We start from the raw sequence: 15506 nt of genomic DNA, 5'->3' as shown, positions 1-15506 counted from the left end.
AATACATATTGGAGCTAACATATTAACATCCATAGAACCCATCTAGAGGCAGAAGTACCATATAAGAAGCAGATAAAGAGTCGACCTTAGGAGGATAGTAGTTAGCAACATAAATGCAAAACTCTACAAGTACTCACAAAACTTGTGAGCCAAAATTGGTGTTGACTAACTTGCCAAAACACTCATCTCCACATTTTAAGAAAATTGTGGTGATTTTTTCATTAAAAATTGTTATAAACTCACGATTTTTGCTTCAAAACCTATCAAAAACTTGCCAAACTCGATGGAAACCACTTTTCTACCAAAAATTAAATGGTTGAAGTGATTTAATGCATTTTTTAGTGCAATCAAGGATGACTATAACAAGTTAGGGTATGGTGGCAACTTACCATGGACGATTGTGAATCCTTGGCAACTATGGCTCTTAATAATTAAATGTAATGTAAGTATAATTTGGCATTGTGTTTGTTGGTCAAATAATTTGAGCTTCCCAAATATTGTGTGGGAAGCTTTCAATGATTTTCAAATTTTTTATATTAATGGATTTCACAAGTTATTTTTTTCTTTAAATTATTATTAATATAAATATTATAAACAAAAGATATTAATATAAATATCTTTAAAAACAATAAAAAAACTAATATCTTCATGACTATATATACAAAAATTAAAATGCAGTTGATACATACTATAAATAAATTAAATGATAAGAATATTGTTATTTAAATAAAATAAAATTGATATCGAAGAACTTTTTCAAGAAGATGTATTTAAAATATATATTGATAAATAAAATAACTATACTATATTTTAATTTTCTATACATATGTCAAAAAATTTAAATTTTATGTCTAGGAGAGTTAAAGATAATATGTATTAAAATAAAAAATTGATTTATGTATGATGGAAATCAGTAATATGTTCTACAAATTTGTGTTATTGAAGAATATTTTTAAAAATTATATATTTTCAAATATTCCATAAATTTGTCTAGTTTTTTTCTGAGTGTCAAGTTTTTAAATTTTTTGGACCTATCAAGTTATTGTCATGTCTAAGTTTTTCAACCATGGTTAGCAAATCAGGTCATGATAGTAGTACCTAGGGTAGTAGAGTGATAGTAATTGTTATATCTTTACATGTAAGCTTGTAATAAGTCTATGAAAACTTGTGAGCTAGTTTGTATCTATAATATGTATGTGACAAGCCAATGAGCCAATTGTAATAATTCTATGATATTGAAACAACGATAAGTTGCATTGCTATTATGAATCTATTTAGTTATGTTAACTCAAAGTTGCGTGGTTAGACAATCTTTCTTTAGGATCTCCATCGGTGATTATCCATGATTGCACGAAGTGGTATAAATACAATTTTTTGATCTAGTGGGAGGGCATTCTAGTGGATCCAAGGGTGAATAGATCATGGAAACCTATAAAAAAATTCCAACAGAGCATTGATTGTGAGAAAATTGCAACCTTGTAGCTAGATTGTCGACTTGAGGTAGTTGAACCATATCTGAGGACGCCACCAAGAACGATTATTGGGCTGGCTAATGTTGTTAGAAGAATGGAATAAATTCTTATACATGATGAGGACAATGAAGACCTCACTAGATTTTGAAGACGATAGGAAAAAAGGTCTAAACCCTAAACATGAGGATGAGAGTAATGATGACAAATTGGGAGCTCAAGCCATAAATGTGAATGAATAAACACTAGAAGAAGAAGAATTAGATCAAATCAAGATGTTTAAAGCTATTTCCAAGATAGGTAAGAGACTTAGAATTGAGCTTTCTATTTATGCAGGTGATTTGGATCCAAAGGAATTGATTGATTGGATAAATGATATAGAAGAATACTTTGAGTATGAAAAGTAAAAGATCTAAGAATAGTAAGGTTTGTGAAACCAAGTTTAAAGGACATGCTACTATTTGGTGGAAGTATGTTTAGTTAGATTGGAATTGGAGAGAAAAAAAAGAATCACAAAGTGGGATTAGGATGGTGACAAGATTGAAGAACCAACTCATTCCTACCAATTATGAGTTTGAATTGGTAAATAAATTGCAAAACCTAAGGAAAATGGAAAAGATAGTGAAGGATTACACTAAGGAATTCCATAATATTATTATCAAAACTAGACATAATGCAATTATCAAGAAGAAAATGGCACAATACATAAATAGCCTCAAAACAGGCATTCAAGAAGAATTGAGCTTGGTGAGGATGACAACGATGGAAGAAGCATATACCAATTTGTGCTAAAAGTTGAGAAAAATTGAATAAAGGTTTGAGCATAAGAAGAGAGGTAGAGGATGAAAATTTGAGAGAGGTAGATCACAATGTGGCAAAGGACATATGCAGGACATAATAAGGAAGAAATGGCATACCACAATAAAGAAAGAGGTAATAATTTATATCACTAAGGGAGGAATGACACAAGAACCTATCACAATAGTAGAGAAGTTGGCAATACCTACCGCAATGAACAATATTAGAGAGGCGACAAGGGATTTGATAAGAGACCATTCAAAGAAACATGTTTTAAATGTGCAAGTGAAGAACATGAGACATTTGAGTGCTACCAATGGAGTCCTAGAAAAAGGGAAGAGGATAGTGCAAGATCAACATATGTAGAGGAAGAATATATTAGATCACCAAGTTCAATAGGAAAACATGAGAAATGTGAATCACTTGTAATAAGGAGAGCTTTGTTATAGATAGAAACACTTAAGGAGTTGATGGAAAGGAAAATTTTGTTCAAAATAAAATGTAAATCAGGAGGTAAGTGTTGTATAGTTATCATTGCTAGTTGCAGTACAAACAAATTGGATTTCAAGGAAATGGCACGAATATGTTGAAGTTGAAAAGGATAGAACATCCAAACCCCTCTAGGATCTCATCAACTCAAGATGAACATAAGATAATGGTAAGTGAACAATGTTTGCCAAAATTTCACATAGGATGATACTGTTAGACAACTTAGATAACCGATGAACAAATGAGAGGGGGGAGTGAATCAGTTGTTAATAGATTATAGAACTTTAAGCATTAAAACCTTATTACCGAAATACATAAACCAAATACCAGAATAGAAGATATAATAGTTAAGCACAAATATAATCCATAGAACATTTACCAACCATCCACAAAAGATAACACCAATATTTGTACGTGGAAAACCCAGTAAAGGGAAAAACCACGATGGGAAACCTACCCACAATTAAATAATACTTCTGCAGTAAGTATGTGATTACATAAAGAGGGGCCTGCACATACAGGAAGTCCAACAACCTAGAGCGCACTGCTCATCACAAAAGGAGCCTCATTGACTACAAAATAAATCCAGACTGCAATCTGAAAAGAATAATGAACTGCAAGAATAACATATCCTATGCATGAATACAATTCCGGTTAAGCTCAGTACCGGAGGTCTTAGATCGACCAAAACCTATGCATATGATTACAACCTTAATCACACACAGATAATCCTATATCCCAAAAACCCATGAATATGCCCATGATCTACAAAGAGATGTTACATCATATTTATACCAACCCAAGACCTAAACAATTAGGTCAGCCACCTAAAAGATAATACAATAAATTCATAACATAAACCCACAATCCAATGATCAAACAAGTTTGCCTAAGACCGAAACAACATAATCCAATCAATAGATCCAACTGGTAACGCATCGGGATCATCCACCAACATGTTACATAAACTGGTCCATAACCTAGCCAAATAAGATAGCATTAGGTCCGGACCCAAATCCAACACCACCAATCAATAGGAACACAAACAAGATAACCATCAACATCCTGAAAGCCATCTAGAAGCCGCGCCAACACCACTTATCACGTGCATCAAAATATCTTCAACAAAGCTCTGCAAGTAAAACCCTTACCAGTGACCAAAAGGCTTACTAGAACAAATGATAGCTCCTGAGTCATCAAATCCCAAACCAACTGATCATGATACACATCTAAATACATGAATGACAGATCCAAACCAATTCCACAAACTGAAGCATACCGGATCAATATCATAATCCAACCCCTTTACCAGAACCTACCAGAAACCGGTAAACAACCAAAACAACCTGTGTTGCCATCAATGACAAAACATCAATGCAACACATAATCAATTCCTCTAATTTGCCAATAGATACAACAATGGAGTGTTGTATGATATTATATCAATGGATGTATGTCATATATTTTTAGGAAGACCATAACAGTATATAACAAAAAGGAAATTCATGATGGGAGAATGCATACTTACATTGTGACCTCAAATGGAAAAAGACTTATCCTTCTACCTTCATGAGAGAGCAAAAGTGAAGTGTGCAATGACACCAAAATCTATTTGGTTGATGGAAGAAAATTCTTGACTGAATTGAGACATGAGAACATGTTCATTACAATGATTCCAAGGAAGTGTGACACTCAATATGTACAAAATGCCATCACAGAAGGTGAAGAACCACCATTGAAGGAAGTCACTGAACTGTTGATGGAATACCCAAATATTATGCCAAACAATATGATTTAAGGATTGCCACCAGTTTGGAGCATCAACCATCAAATGGATTTGATACCAAGAGGCATCCTATGAAACAAAGTGGCACATTGGATGAAATCAACAAAAAATATGGAGTTAAATAAACGAGTGCAAAAGTTGATAAGGAAAGGATTGATCAAAGAAAGGTTAAGCTCATGCAAGGTACCATCAGTATTGACACCAAAGAAAGATAGAGAGTGAAGAAAGTGCATGGACTCATGAGCTATCAACAAGATCACCATTGAGTAACAATTCCCATTAAACTGAGGATGGATGACATTAAGGATTGTTTGAGTGATGTATAAATAGTTCACAAAGATTAACCTGAAGAGTGTATATCACCAGATCAAGATAAGAGAGTGATGAATGGAATATTGCATTCAAGACAAATGTGGGTCTATATGGGTGGTTTGTCATGCCTTTTGGATTAACTAACACAACAAGCACATTCATGAGATTGATGAACACTGTATTGAAGCTTTTTTTGGGTAAGTTTGTTAATGTTTACTTGGATAGTATTTTGATTTTTAGTAGGACTAAAGAAGAACATTTGTAGCACATTGGGCAAGTATTTCAAAGATTGAAAAAAGAGAAGTTGATAAACATAAAGAAATATAGTTTCATAACGGAATTAGTATATTCGGGTTTGTTATTTTTAGTAGGACTAAAGAAGAACATTTGTGGCACATTGGGCAAGTATTTCAAAGATTGAGAAAAGAGAAATTGATAAACATAAAGAAATATAATTTCACAAGGGAATTAGTATATTTGGGTTTTTTATTTTTGTAGAAGGACTAAAGATGGATCCAAAGAAAGTTAGGGCAATTGTTGAATGGCCTACACAATTAGACATCAGAGTAGTAAGACATTTTCATGGATTGATAGGTTTCTATTGGAAGTTCATCAAGAGTTTCAATGACATTTTCATACCATTGACATAAACAATGGGGGGAGATTGGAAGGATTTCAAGTGGACAATATGAATGTAGAATAGTTTTGAATTACTAAAGCAAAAGGTAACAAAGCAACCAATGTTTGCATTACCTAATTTTGACAAAGTATTTCAAGTTGATTGAGATGCTAGTGGAAGTGCAATAGGAACAATATTGAGTCAAGAAGGAAGACCAATAACCTATTTTAGTGAAAATTTGAATGATGCAAGGAAGTGATACTCAATCTATGATCAAAAGTGTCATGCCATAAACCAAGCCTTGAAGAAGTGAATACATCATCTTCTATCAAAGTAATTTGTGTTGTACATTAACCATCAAGCCTTACAATATTTGAATAGTCAAGTAAAACTAAATCAAAGAAACATGAGATGGGTGGAGTTCATGTAAATTTACACATTTGTATTCATGCATACAAGCGGTAAATAAAAAAAAGTTGCAAATGAACTGAGTAAAAGGAAGAACCTATTGAGAAAGTTTTGGTACATCTCATAAAGGAAACGTTTGCAATGGGCATATATAATAAGTTGAATATGAGGAAGTTTGGTCCATGTTAAATTCTTAGGAAGCTTGATTCAGGGAATGCCTATGGGGTTGAGTTATCAGAAACACTTGGTATCACCTATATCCAACATTGTTGATCTCCATCAATGCCATGAGGGACAGTCTAGAAGCAACCTACAAAAGTTTCTTTCAAAGAATGACTACTGTAGCAACCACAAGAAGGAATATAGAAAATTTTGGATAGTAGAATTAGACACAATACCAGAAATAGGCAATATGGAGAATACCTAATTAGGTGAAAAGGAAGACTATTAGAAGACAAGTGGAGTGTTTTGGATTTCCTCTAGAACCAATGGAGTGTGAGACTCAATAAACCTTGGGTGTTTGATGCAAAAGAATCCTAGAGAAACCTACCACATTTTACCGCATAACATCATTTTGGGTCATGGTAGAGAATTAGATTTTAGCACAAGCTCAAACACATCATATCCAAATCTCAAGAGTTTTGGAGAAAATTGAAAAAAACATCACTGTCAAAAGATCATAGTTCAGGATAGGCAACACCCAATTCATCATGCGAGGTTGCAAAACTTTCCCGTGCCTTGCAAAATTTAGGCCAACATATCTCAAGGAAATATAAGACCAGAGGGACCTTCACATAGAACCACATTGAGTTTCTTCAACAACCAATATTTCACCAGTGGGATTCAGCTGACCTACCCATTACATTGGTTATTGGATCATTCCTAAAACTTGGAGTTGATAGATAAACATCCCTAGAACCCATTTGAAGGAAAAAGTAACATAGAAGATCTATAGCAATTGAAATCTAAGGTTATCTCCAATCTAACATTTTGTTTTGCAAGTGCAATCTACGTTTACCCTTTTTGTGGTTGTGTTTTAGTATCATTCATGTTGATGTGTTGTTTGACACAAGAACTTAGATAACAAAAAAACATGCTCTGTCTTTTGTGAAAGGAAATAAAATTTCCCAAAGGTTTGATTTACCAAATCTTGGTCATGCAAGATAACCCAAAGGCTAATGTAAATATTGCTTCAATCAAAGGACCATGGTGAAAATTCAAGTAAAAGAAAGATGCACACTAGACATCAGTTCATTCAAATTTAGCATATGATATCAACTAATTTAATCCATCCCATTATGTGCATAAGTCCTCTAAACATGTAAAACTAGCAATGAATAATCACTTGTAATCAATGTGAATTCAGATTTGTAAACCAAACCACAAATTACTTCTAAGTCCAATCCTAATCTAACCAATGTGTAAAACAACATCAAGATATTCAAGGGTAATGGGAAAGAGGGCTTATCTTGTTTTGTGATGAAGCTAATTTTGACCGGTTGAAAAGACAAATCCCTTGAAAAACCTATCTTTCTTGACTTGTATATGTAGCAAGAACACAAGAAGATGTGAGTGTCTAAGGATAACTTGAATATGAAGAAAAATGTACCAAACCACCATATCCACATGCAAAAATTAAGAACATAACTCCACACAACCTTGAATTCCAACAATTTTAATTAAGCACATGTTGAGATTCATCACATTCAATTGAATTGCAAATAAGTATACATAACACAACTCATGTTTGGAAAACCAAGGAAATAAAGAAAGTAATGAGAAAAAATTCTAAAATTGCTTAAGAGAATATGATTACAAAGAGTACTAGCTAGTCTAAAATAGACACCAACTCAAATAAATGATAAGTATTTGCACTATGTGGATGGTTACAATAATTAAATTCCAAACTCTCATCTCAATGTGAAATTTCATAAACTCAATGCTTAAGAGAAACACAAAAATATTTATGTAGCAATGGGTCTTTTGGTATTGGAAATAAGTCCCTTCAGGGAACACCTTTTTCTCACGTGGACAATGTTCATAGTATAATGATAGATAGGAATACATAAGGAGTTCATTGTCAACTTCTTTTGTAACAATTTCCAATAGCAACAACTCAACTAGGAATATTTAATGCTCAATTACCCATTCATCCATCTCCAACCTAATGCATGTATTAGTAGGAATGTTATATTGGACCTTTATCTCCACGACAAAGACCTCTTATAGAAACATAAGTATTTACCCTATAGATAGTTATTTGGGACCACATATTATAGGCAATGCTTTATTTAGCAAATAAAACCTTCGAATCTAACTCTCTTCCTATAGCAATTGTAAACAAGTGAAAACTTTGCCACACTATTTCCTTTCTATTGTAAATATGATATGTTAACTCAAAGCTATCTTATAGTAACCTACTAAAATGTAAGATAGTTGAAAAAGCAACTTAAGGTTCTACAAACAACAAAAAGAGTATCAAACTTCTTTCATCAAGTATTATGAGTGCCACAATGATTAAGCTAAGATCTACATTTTTAGTATTATTGCATCACATGCTCAAAATTGCAATTTTGTATCTAAACATTCATTGGATAACTTATAGTGGAAAATATGTTTTTCGCTAACATGCACAAATCAATTTTCATGTCCCCAAATCTAAAATAAGCAATAAAACCTATACATATGCATTGCATCCTTAAAACATGAAAGGTGCATCCATGCGATATGACAAATACAAAGATTTCCAACTCTTAGAATGCATCCAATCCTAATAAAATTCACATGAAAAGATACAAACATCTTCATCAAACTCATAATTACCATTGCAATTAAACCTATGCAAAGATACCCATTTTGCAACAAGACATTGATGTCAAGTCATAGCATGACCAATTAAAACATGAATGTGGTGGCCTAAATCCATCATAAAGTGCCACAAAATGCAAAATCAAAGAACTAAAGAAAGAGGGTTCCATGTTTTCTAGAGGGAGATTAAAACATTTCAAATGATACTCTACTTGAAAATGATCCTAAGCATTTCAAAATACACAAACATGTTTAAAACCTTAAATATTTGTTGTAAAACAACAAATACAAAAGAATGAATTACCAAAGAAATAATATAGGATTAACTAAAAGATATTATCTAATATTTTTTCAAACCACAGTGCATGCATTTATATCCTTTCTCTTTCCAAAAACTGTGAGGATTTGGCAGTACACGCCAAGTATGAAGCTAGTGTTTGAATTCTACTTTCAAATGAATAGTGGTTGATCAAAATATGTAATATTTAAACAAGAATAGTCACTAATCACCTAGACATTTCTCTACTAACAACCAAGCATCTATAGCCCATTGAAGTTATCTCTAGTCCTATTCTAGGCATAACTCTACTATTAGTCAGGCATCCATAGTCTTGGTAGAGATTATATGAATCACCTAGTGAATTGAGTTCTTTGTATGTTTATTTTCCTTTCCTTTTATTTTTACCTAATCTAATGCTCTATTCTCCTCTTTTATTTATTTATTCACTAAAGCTATCTTAATCTCAAGCAATGAAGCTTGTTTATAGAATAGGAATCACAATGGCAATCCAAAAAATAGAATTTTAAGATTTTTCATTTGATATTTTGCATATAATGATTGATCTAAACAATACTAGAAATCATTAATATATGATTTGTGTATGGCTTTAGGTGAATATCTTCAAACATGAAAACTACAGTCAAACAATGACTTTTATCTTAAAGCAGCGACCAATAGTAGAACATAAAACACTATTTCTAGCAAACAAACCTATCCTTGATTTCAAAAAGAAACTACATAATGCATGGCTTGAAACCTTATTTAGAGCAAAGGTTGCAACTAAAGACAAACACAACCACCAAATGAAAAAAATCTTATTCTAGAAAATTAAATACCCAAAACACAAAAAGTGTAACCTAAAACACAAAAAAAGAACAAAAAATAGGCTATGAATAAGACAAACTCCTAAACTACTTAAACAATTCACCCTTGAAGGCTTAGGATAATGGGTTTCAAAACTACTTGTGCTTTGTTATCTCGATGTGTTAAACAATAATAACTTGCCACTCAAATTCCTTAGTCTTCTAGGTTTGTCTTTATATTCTAAGAAATAAGATGTAAGGAATATAGATTCATATTCAAGATGTGTATAATACAAAATTAGAAGTTGTGGCGACTAAATATCATCATGTTCAATCCACTTACATGTCTTCTTTTTAACATCACCACAATCAAAATTAAAATAAATATAAAACATAGGTGGGGATAGAGAATTAGCCTGTTCCAAGGTGTTGTCAATCACCAGTGTATGCTCATAGAATAATATTTCATCTTTAGGAGCTTGCATTTGATCATATACATGCATATTACACATAAAATCATAGGTTAGTGAATCATCCCACCAATTCTCATCAGTCAAATTCTATTTTATGAATTGGATATGCATAATCATTACTATATACACTATTTAAACTAAAGGAACCATCGTCATGTTTAGTAATTTCAAAGGAACACATCTAATTCAATCTCTAAGCCCTAAATTTGAAGATTCGTTCTTCTCAACAATAAAATCAGCACTATCTATATAAAATTCAATTTCATTTTTTCTTGGCTTTTAACAAATTTCCTCATTCCCATGCACATCTAAATCAACCAATTTTTAGTCATCATGTTATTATCCAAAATAGATTCATAAGATCCATTTGTAGTAGTGGCATAAGATTTAGAAGACTCTTCATCCTCACTGATTTTGCATAATTCAACATGAAACTCTACAATATTATGATCAACAAAATATGCAAGCATTAAGTTATCATCATTTTCCAAAACCTCGTGAAACAATAAGCAAACCCTACTTTGATTTATGCACTGCTTCTGGATTTGATTGTGTGAGATTTTTTTACTCCTTATGATCTCTATGCCATCCTCATGATGGATTCGAAACATTGATGAAAAAATTCTCACACAATTAAATCGGGAAGGAGTGCATAAAACAATCTCATGACATTAAACCCTACTTTTTAAAAAAGATTAAACCATAATAGAGAATAACAATGGTGAGCACTATGACATGGAAGGTGAATAGTCTTCCGACATTAATTTGTAGAGCTCCCCTCCCTTCTCGTCCTCTTGGTGCCCATTGGTGATGGTCATCGTTTCTTTGGGGTTCCATTTTTGGGTCCTGGAGTTCTCTATTGTCTTGATGTGATGCTTTTGAATATGCATTTTCTTGCTATTTTTTGAATTTTTTGATTTGTTTCCTCTTTTAAATTGATAGCCCCCAATTGGTGTCTATTCGTACCTGGTATTTAATGCCCAACAATGAAGAGACCTTTGGTGAAGCTCTCAAGGTATGGCACTTATGGTAAAGAGAAGGGTAAGTCTTTTCAAGAAATTTTGGTAGGTAATGAGGTGATGAAAGTGGGCAATGGCTATGCAGCGGACAAAATGGCCCGCCCATGCCATGCGTTCCCATCCCTATCCCCCCATGCCATCACCATCCACTCAAACGGTCCCATCAAACCGTTTTTAATTTTTTTTACTCGGGAACGTGTTGCCTCCATTATTGTGCGGGCTACTCCATGCCTTGAAAAGGAAGGAGGTTTTTTTTATTTGTTCATTTTTATATGTTTATATTATTATTTTATTTGTTTTTTTATATGAATTTCTAAATGTGTATATAATGTATTATTTAATATTTTTCTGATAAATATGATATAGAATTTTTTTCATATGTTATTTTCGTATTGCTATCTAAATATGTATAATTTTTTAATTTAATTATATATAATTATTATTTTTATATTGCATATAAGGAAATAAATGTTGTTACAAAAGGATTGACCAGAATGTCTACTTGGACCACCGGCCCAGATTTACAAAACTGTAAACAGATTGTCTATTGAGATATATACATGGAGGATTACAATTTTAGAACATAAAACTATAATGTTTTATACAAAAAACCACTATTCTCAAAAGCTGCCAACCGATTGTCAACATAGCTACTGGTCCTGCGATGCATCTACCCACATAGTCCATCCCTTGGGGCCCTCCATCCAAACAACTTGCTTTCCATCAAGTAGTTCTGTGAGTAGCTGGATCTAGTCTTTAACAGGATCTCTAGCTTTGGCAACCTCTGTTCCCAAGGCCTCCATTGCTAGGTCTACATCCTGCTTCCCTCTGATTGTCTGCTTCCATTTATATCCGTTCTCCATCTCATGGAGATACATCCTCGTGTTTCCATCCTTTATGAACCTGATACCTGCAAGAGAATTCGGTGAAGGGTGAGTCCACGAAAAGACTCAATAAGGGCCCTACCTATGCCCTAAAATTTATCTTCATTTCTGATTTTCCAAATGTACCATAAAATCTCAGAAGTAAGAACATACCAAAAGAGGTTAGTGTCTTTTTTCAGACCCTTAATATATCCAATTATAATATCGAGCACAGTAAATTGATTAGGAATAGCAATACCAAATAGTAACCATATTTCTCTAGCAATGCTACATTCAAAAAAAATATGTCTAACTAATTCAGGAACCCTGTAAATATTGCAAATATCACAGTTGTTATGTTCTTTTCTGAGGAGCAACCTGTTAATAATCATAAGCCATTTAAAACACTTTTCTTTGGGAACAACAGGGCTACCCCACAGTCTTGTAAAAACCTTTTGCCATTGTTTAACTGAAAAATCTGCAAACCATAATTTATTAACATGAGAAATTATTGCTTCATCATATGTTAGTGTCTTATATATAATGCTAGCTTTAATATTAGATACAGAGAAGGTATTATTCCACAAAAGTTCCTTACAACAGTCAATATCACTCTTGCATTTTTTTGGCAAGTAGAGTTTCTCGCAAGCTTTTTCCAACATGTTATAAGTCCGTTTATGGGAGACTTGAAGGTTAAATCTAACTCTAAGGGTGTCCCAGTCAAGCAGCCTGTCATCCTTAATAATGTCTTTAAAACAACAAATGCCTTTTGTCACCCATGCTTTAGCAAAGCGCCCCTGCGTAAGTGCCAATGGTTTGGAGGAGTGCAAGAGGTTCCACCAAATGGATCTACCTCCATGGACTAGCTCATTGTTGCTGACTCTAGCATTGCTGACGAAGGGCTTAATACTCTCCCAAGCCTTCCAGATAGACTTGAAGACATTCAAGCCCTGCACTGAGAGCGTTAAGTCTCCAACCACAAGGTCACAAAAAGGTAGGGATTTCCAAGATTTGGCCTTTCTCGGTACAACCCTCAAAATGTTATTTCTAATTAGAACCTTCCAAGGTTCATTACCATCTAATGCCTAGAATATCCATTTTGCTGCAAGAGCAATCCCTTGGATTCTCAAGTCTTTTAATCCTAGCCCTCCCAGAATCTTATCCTTATGACACCATTCCCATTTCACAAAATGCATCCTTTTGTTACCTTTTCCATCAGACCACAGAAAGTTCCTAATGGTTTTTTGTATCTCTAGGATCTGATAGTTTGGGAAAATCCATACTGAGGAGTAGTAGATGTTGTATGAGGAGAGAATTATTTGACACACCTGCACTCTCCCAGCGAGCGAGAGATACCTATTATCCCATTTGTTAAGCTTTTTGTCTATCTTACTTCTAACTTAATGCCACATCTCTTTGAGGGATGGAGATATGGCAAACATAATTCCCAAGTATCTGACTATTTTATTGGGCCCTCCCCATTAGATCCCAAACTGTTGTAGCCACTCAGGAGGCCGCTCCTCCCACCCAAGCATGGTAGACTTTCTCTGAGAGATTTTAGCCCCTGATATTTCCTCTGAGAATTTGATTTTTCCTTCCAGTGCCTCCATATTCTGTTTACTGATTTCTATAAAGAGTGTCGTGTCATCAGCAAATTGTGCATTGATCAGTTCCTCACCATTCGGAAGTTTGATCCCCTGAACATGAGGAGAGATGGTAGAGTCCCTTAGAATGTAAAATAGAGCATCGGCTGCAATAACGAAGAGAGCAAGGGCTAGGGGGAAGCAATGCCTAATAGATCTGCCCAGAGTAATATTTTGTGACAGGGAACCGTTAACTTCCACCTGGGCCGAAGCATCTTTGAGGAGAACCATCACCCATTTGCAAAATATAATGTTTAAATTTTAAGGAAACTTATTAAAGAAATAATTTTAAAATTTACTTTAACTTATAATATTACTACAAAAATTTACTTAAAATTATAATGCTTAAATTTTAAGTAAATCTATAAAATTAATTTAAGTAAATTTTTGTAGTAATTTTTTTTCATAATTGTTTATTTTTAAAACATCTTTGAAATTTAATAAACAAAGATTAAAGTTAGAGTTATATTTTTATAGATTTACTTAAAACTTAAACATTATAATTTTTATGGTAACTCTAATTCTATTTGAACCCTAACTGACCATAACCCTAAGATTTATCAAATAATGGTAATCCTAACTTGAATCACAATTAAACCCTAATTGAACTCTTACTTTAATTAAAATACGACCCTAACCATAGTTGACTTTATCTATTGTATATAATAATATTTTTTTTCCATAATTGTTTATTAAATTTTAAACTTAAAAAAAAAAAAAACAATTATGAAAAAAAAATTACTATAAAAATTTACTTAAAATTAGTTTTATAATGATACTTAAAATTTAAACATTATAATTTTATAAATTTACTTAAAATTTAAGCATTATAATTTTAAGTAAATTTTATAATAATAAAAAGTTGTATATAATTAAATTAAAAAATTATACATATTTCTAAAGCAATAAAAAAATAACATATGAAATTCTTTTATATAGTATTTATTAAAAAAATATTAAACAATACATTATATAGACATATTTAAAAATTCATATAAAAAAACAAATAAAATGATAATATAAGCATATAAAAATGAACAAATAGAAAAAAAAATTAAAAAATCGCTCCTTCCTTTTCAGGTCAGCACGGGGTAGTCAGCACAGCAGTGGAGGCAACACGAAGCATTTCCTTTCCCGAGTGAAGGTACAAGTTGTGCAGATCGGTACGGTTTGATGGGACCGTTTGAGTGGACGGTGATGGCATGGGGGATGGGGATGGGAAGGCATGGCATGGGCAGGCCGTTTTGTTAGCTGCGTAACCATTGCCATTTTCTTTGCAGCTCTAGACTATAATAAACTCCCTCGAGAGTTTTTTTGGATGGATGGACTATTAATGTATGGGGCAAGAAACTAGGAATTCATGTTACTTTTTGTAGAATGGTTCAAAAAGTTTTATTTGTTGTGTTTTTAAAAAATCATGCAATGCAATATAGGGCTACATGAAAGTAGTATTGGAATGTAGCAAACTCTATTTTTAAGGCTCTTGCTTGGTCCCCATATGTGTTAAACGAGAAATTTTTGGCTTTTTCAATTCCTAGATGGGTTATAGTTAAAAATGTTCCACCTCAACTTTGGTCTTTTCTGCCACAGCTTCTATCTTCAATAGGCAAAGTTCAAAAAGTTGAAGAAACAAGAGCAACTCTTCTTCATATGGATGCTAGATTACTCGTCTCTCTGCACCACGAGATAGAAATACCTAATGAAATTTGGGTTGAATTGAGTGAAAGTTTGTTAAC

The sequence above is a fragment of the Cryptomeria japonica genome, chromosome 10 (genome assembly GCF_030272615.1).
Source record: "Cryptomeria japonica chromosome 10, Sugi_1.0, whole genome shotgun sequence".
In the NCBI taxonomy this organism is placed as follows: Eukaryota; Viridiplantae; Streptophyta; class Pinopsida; order Cupressales; family Cupressaceae; genus Cryptomeria; species Cryptomeria japonica.
Note: the sequence above shows the minus strand (reverse complement) of the source record.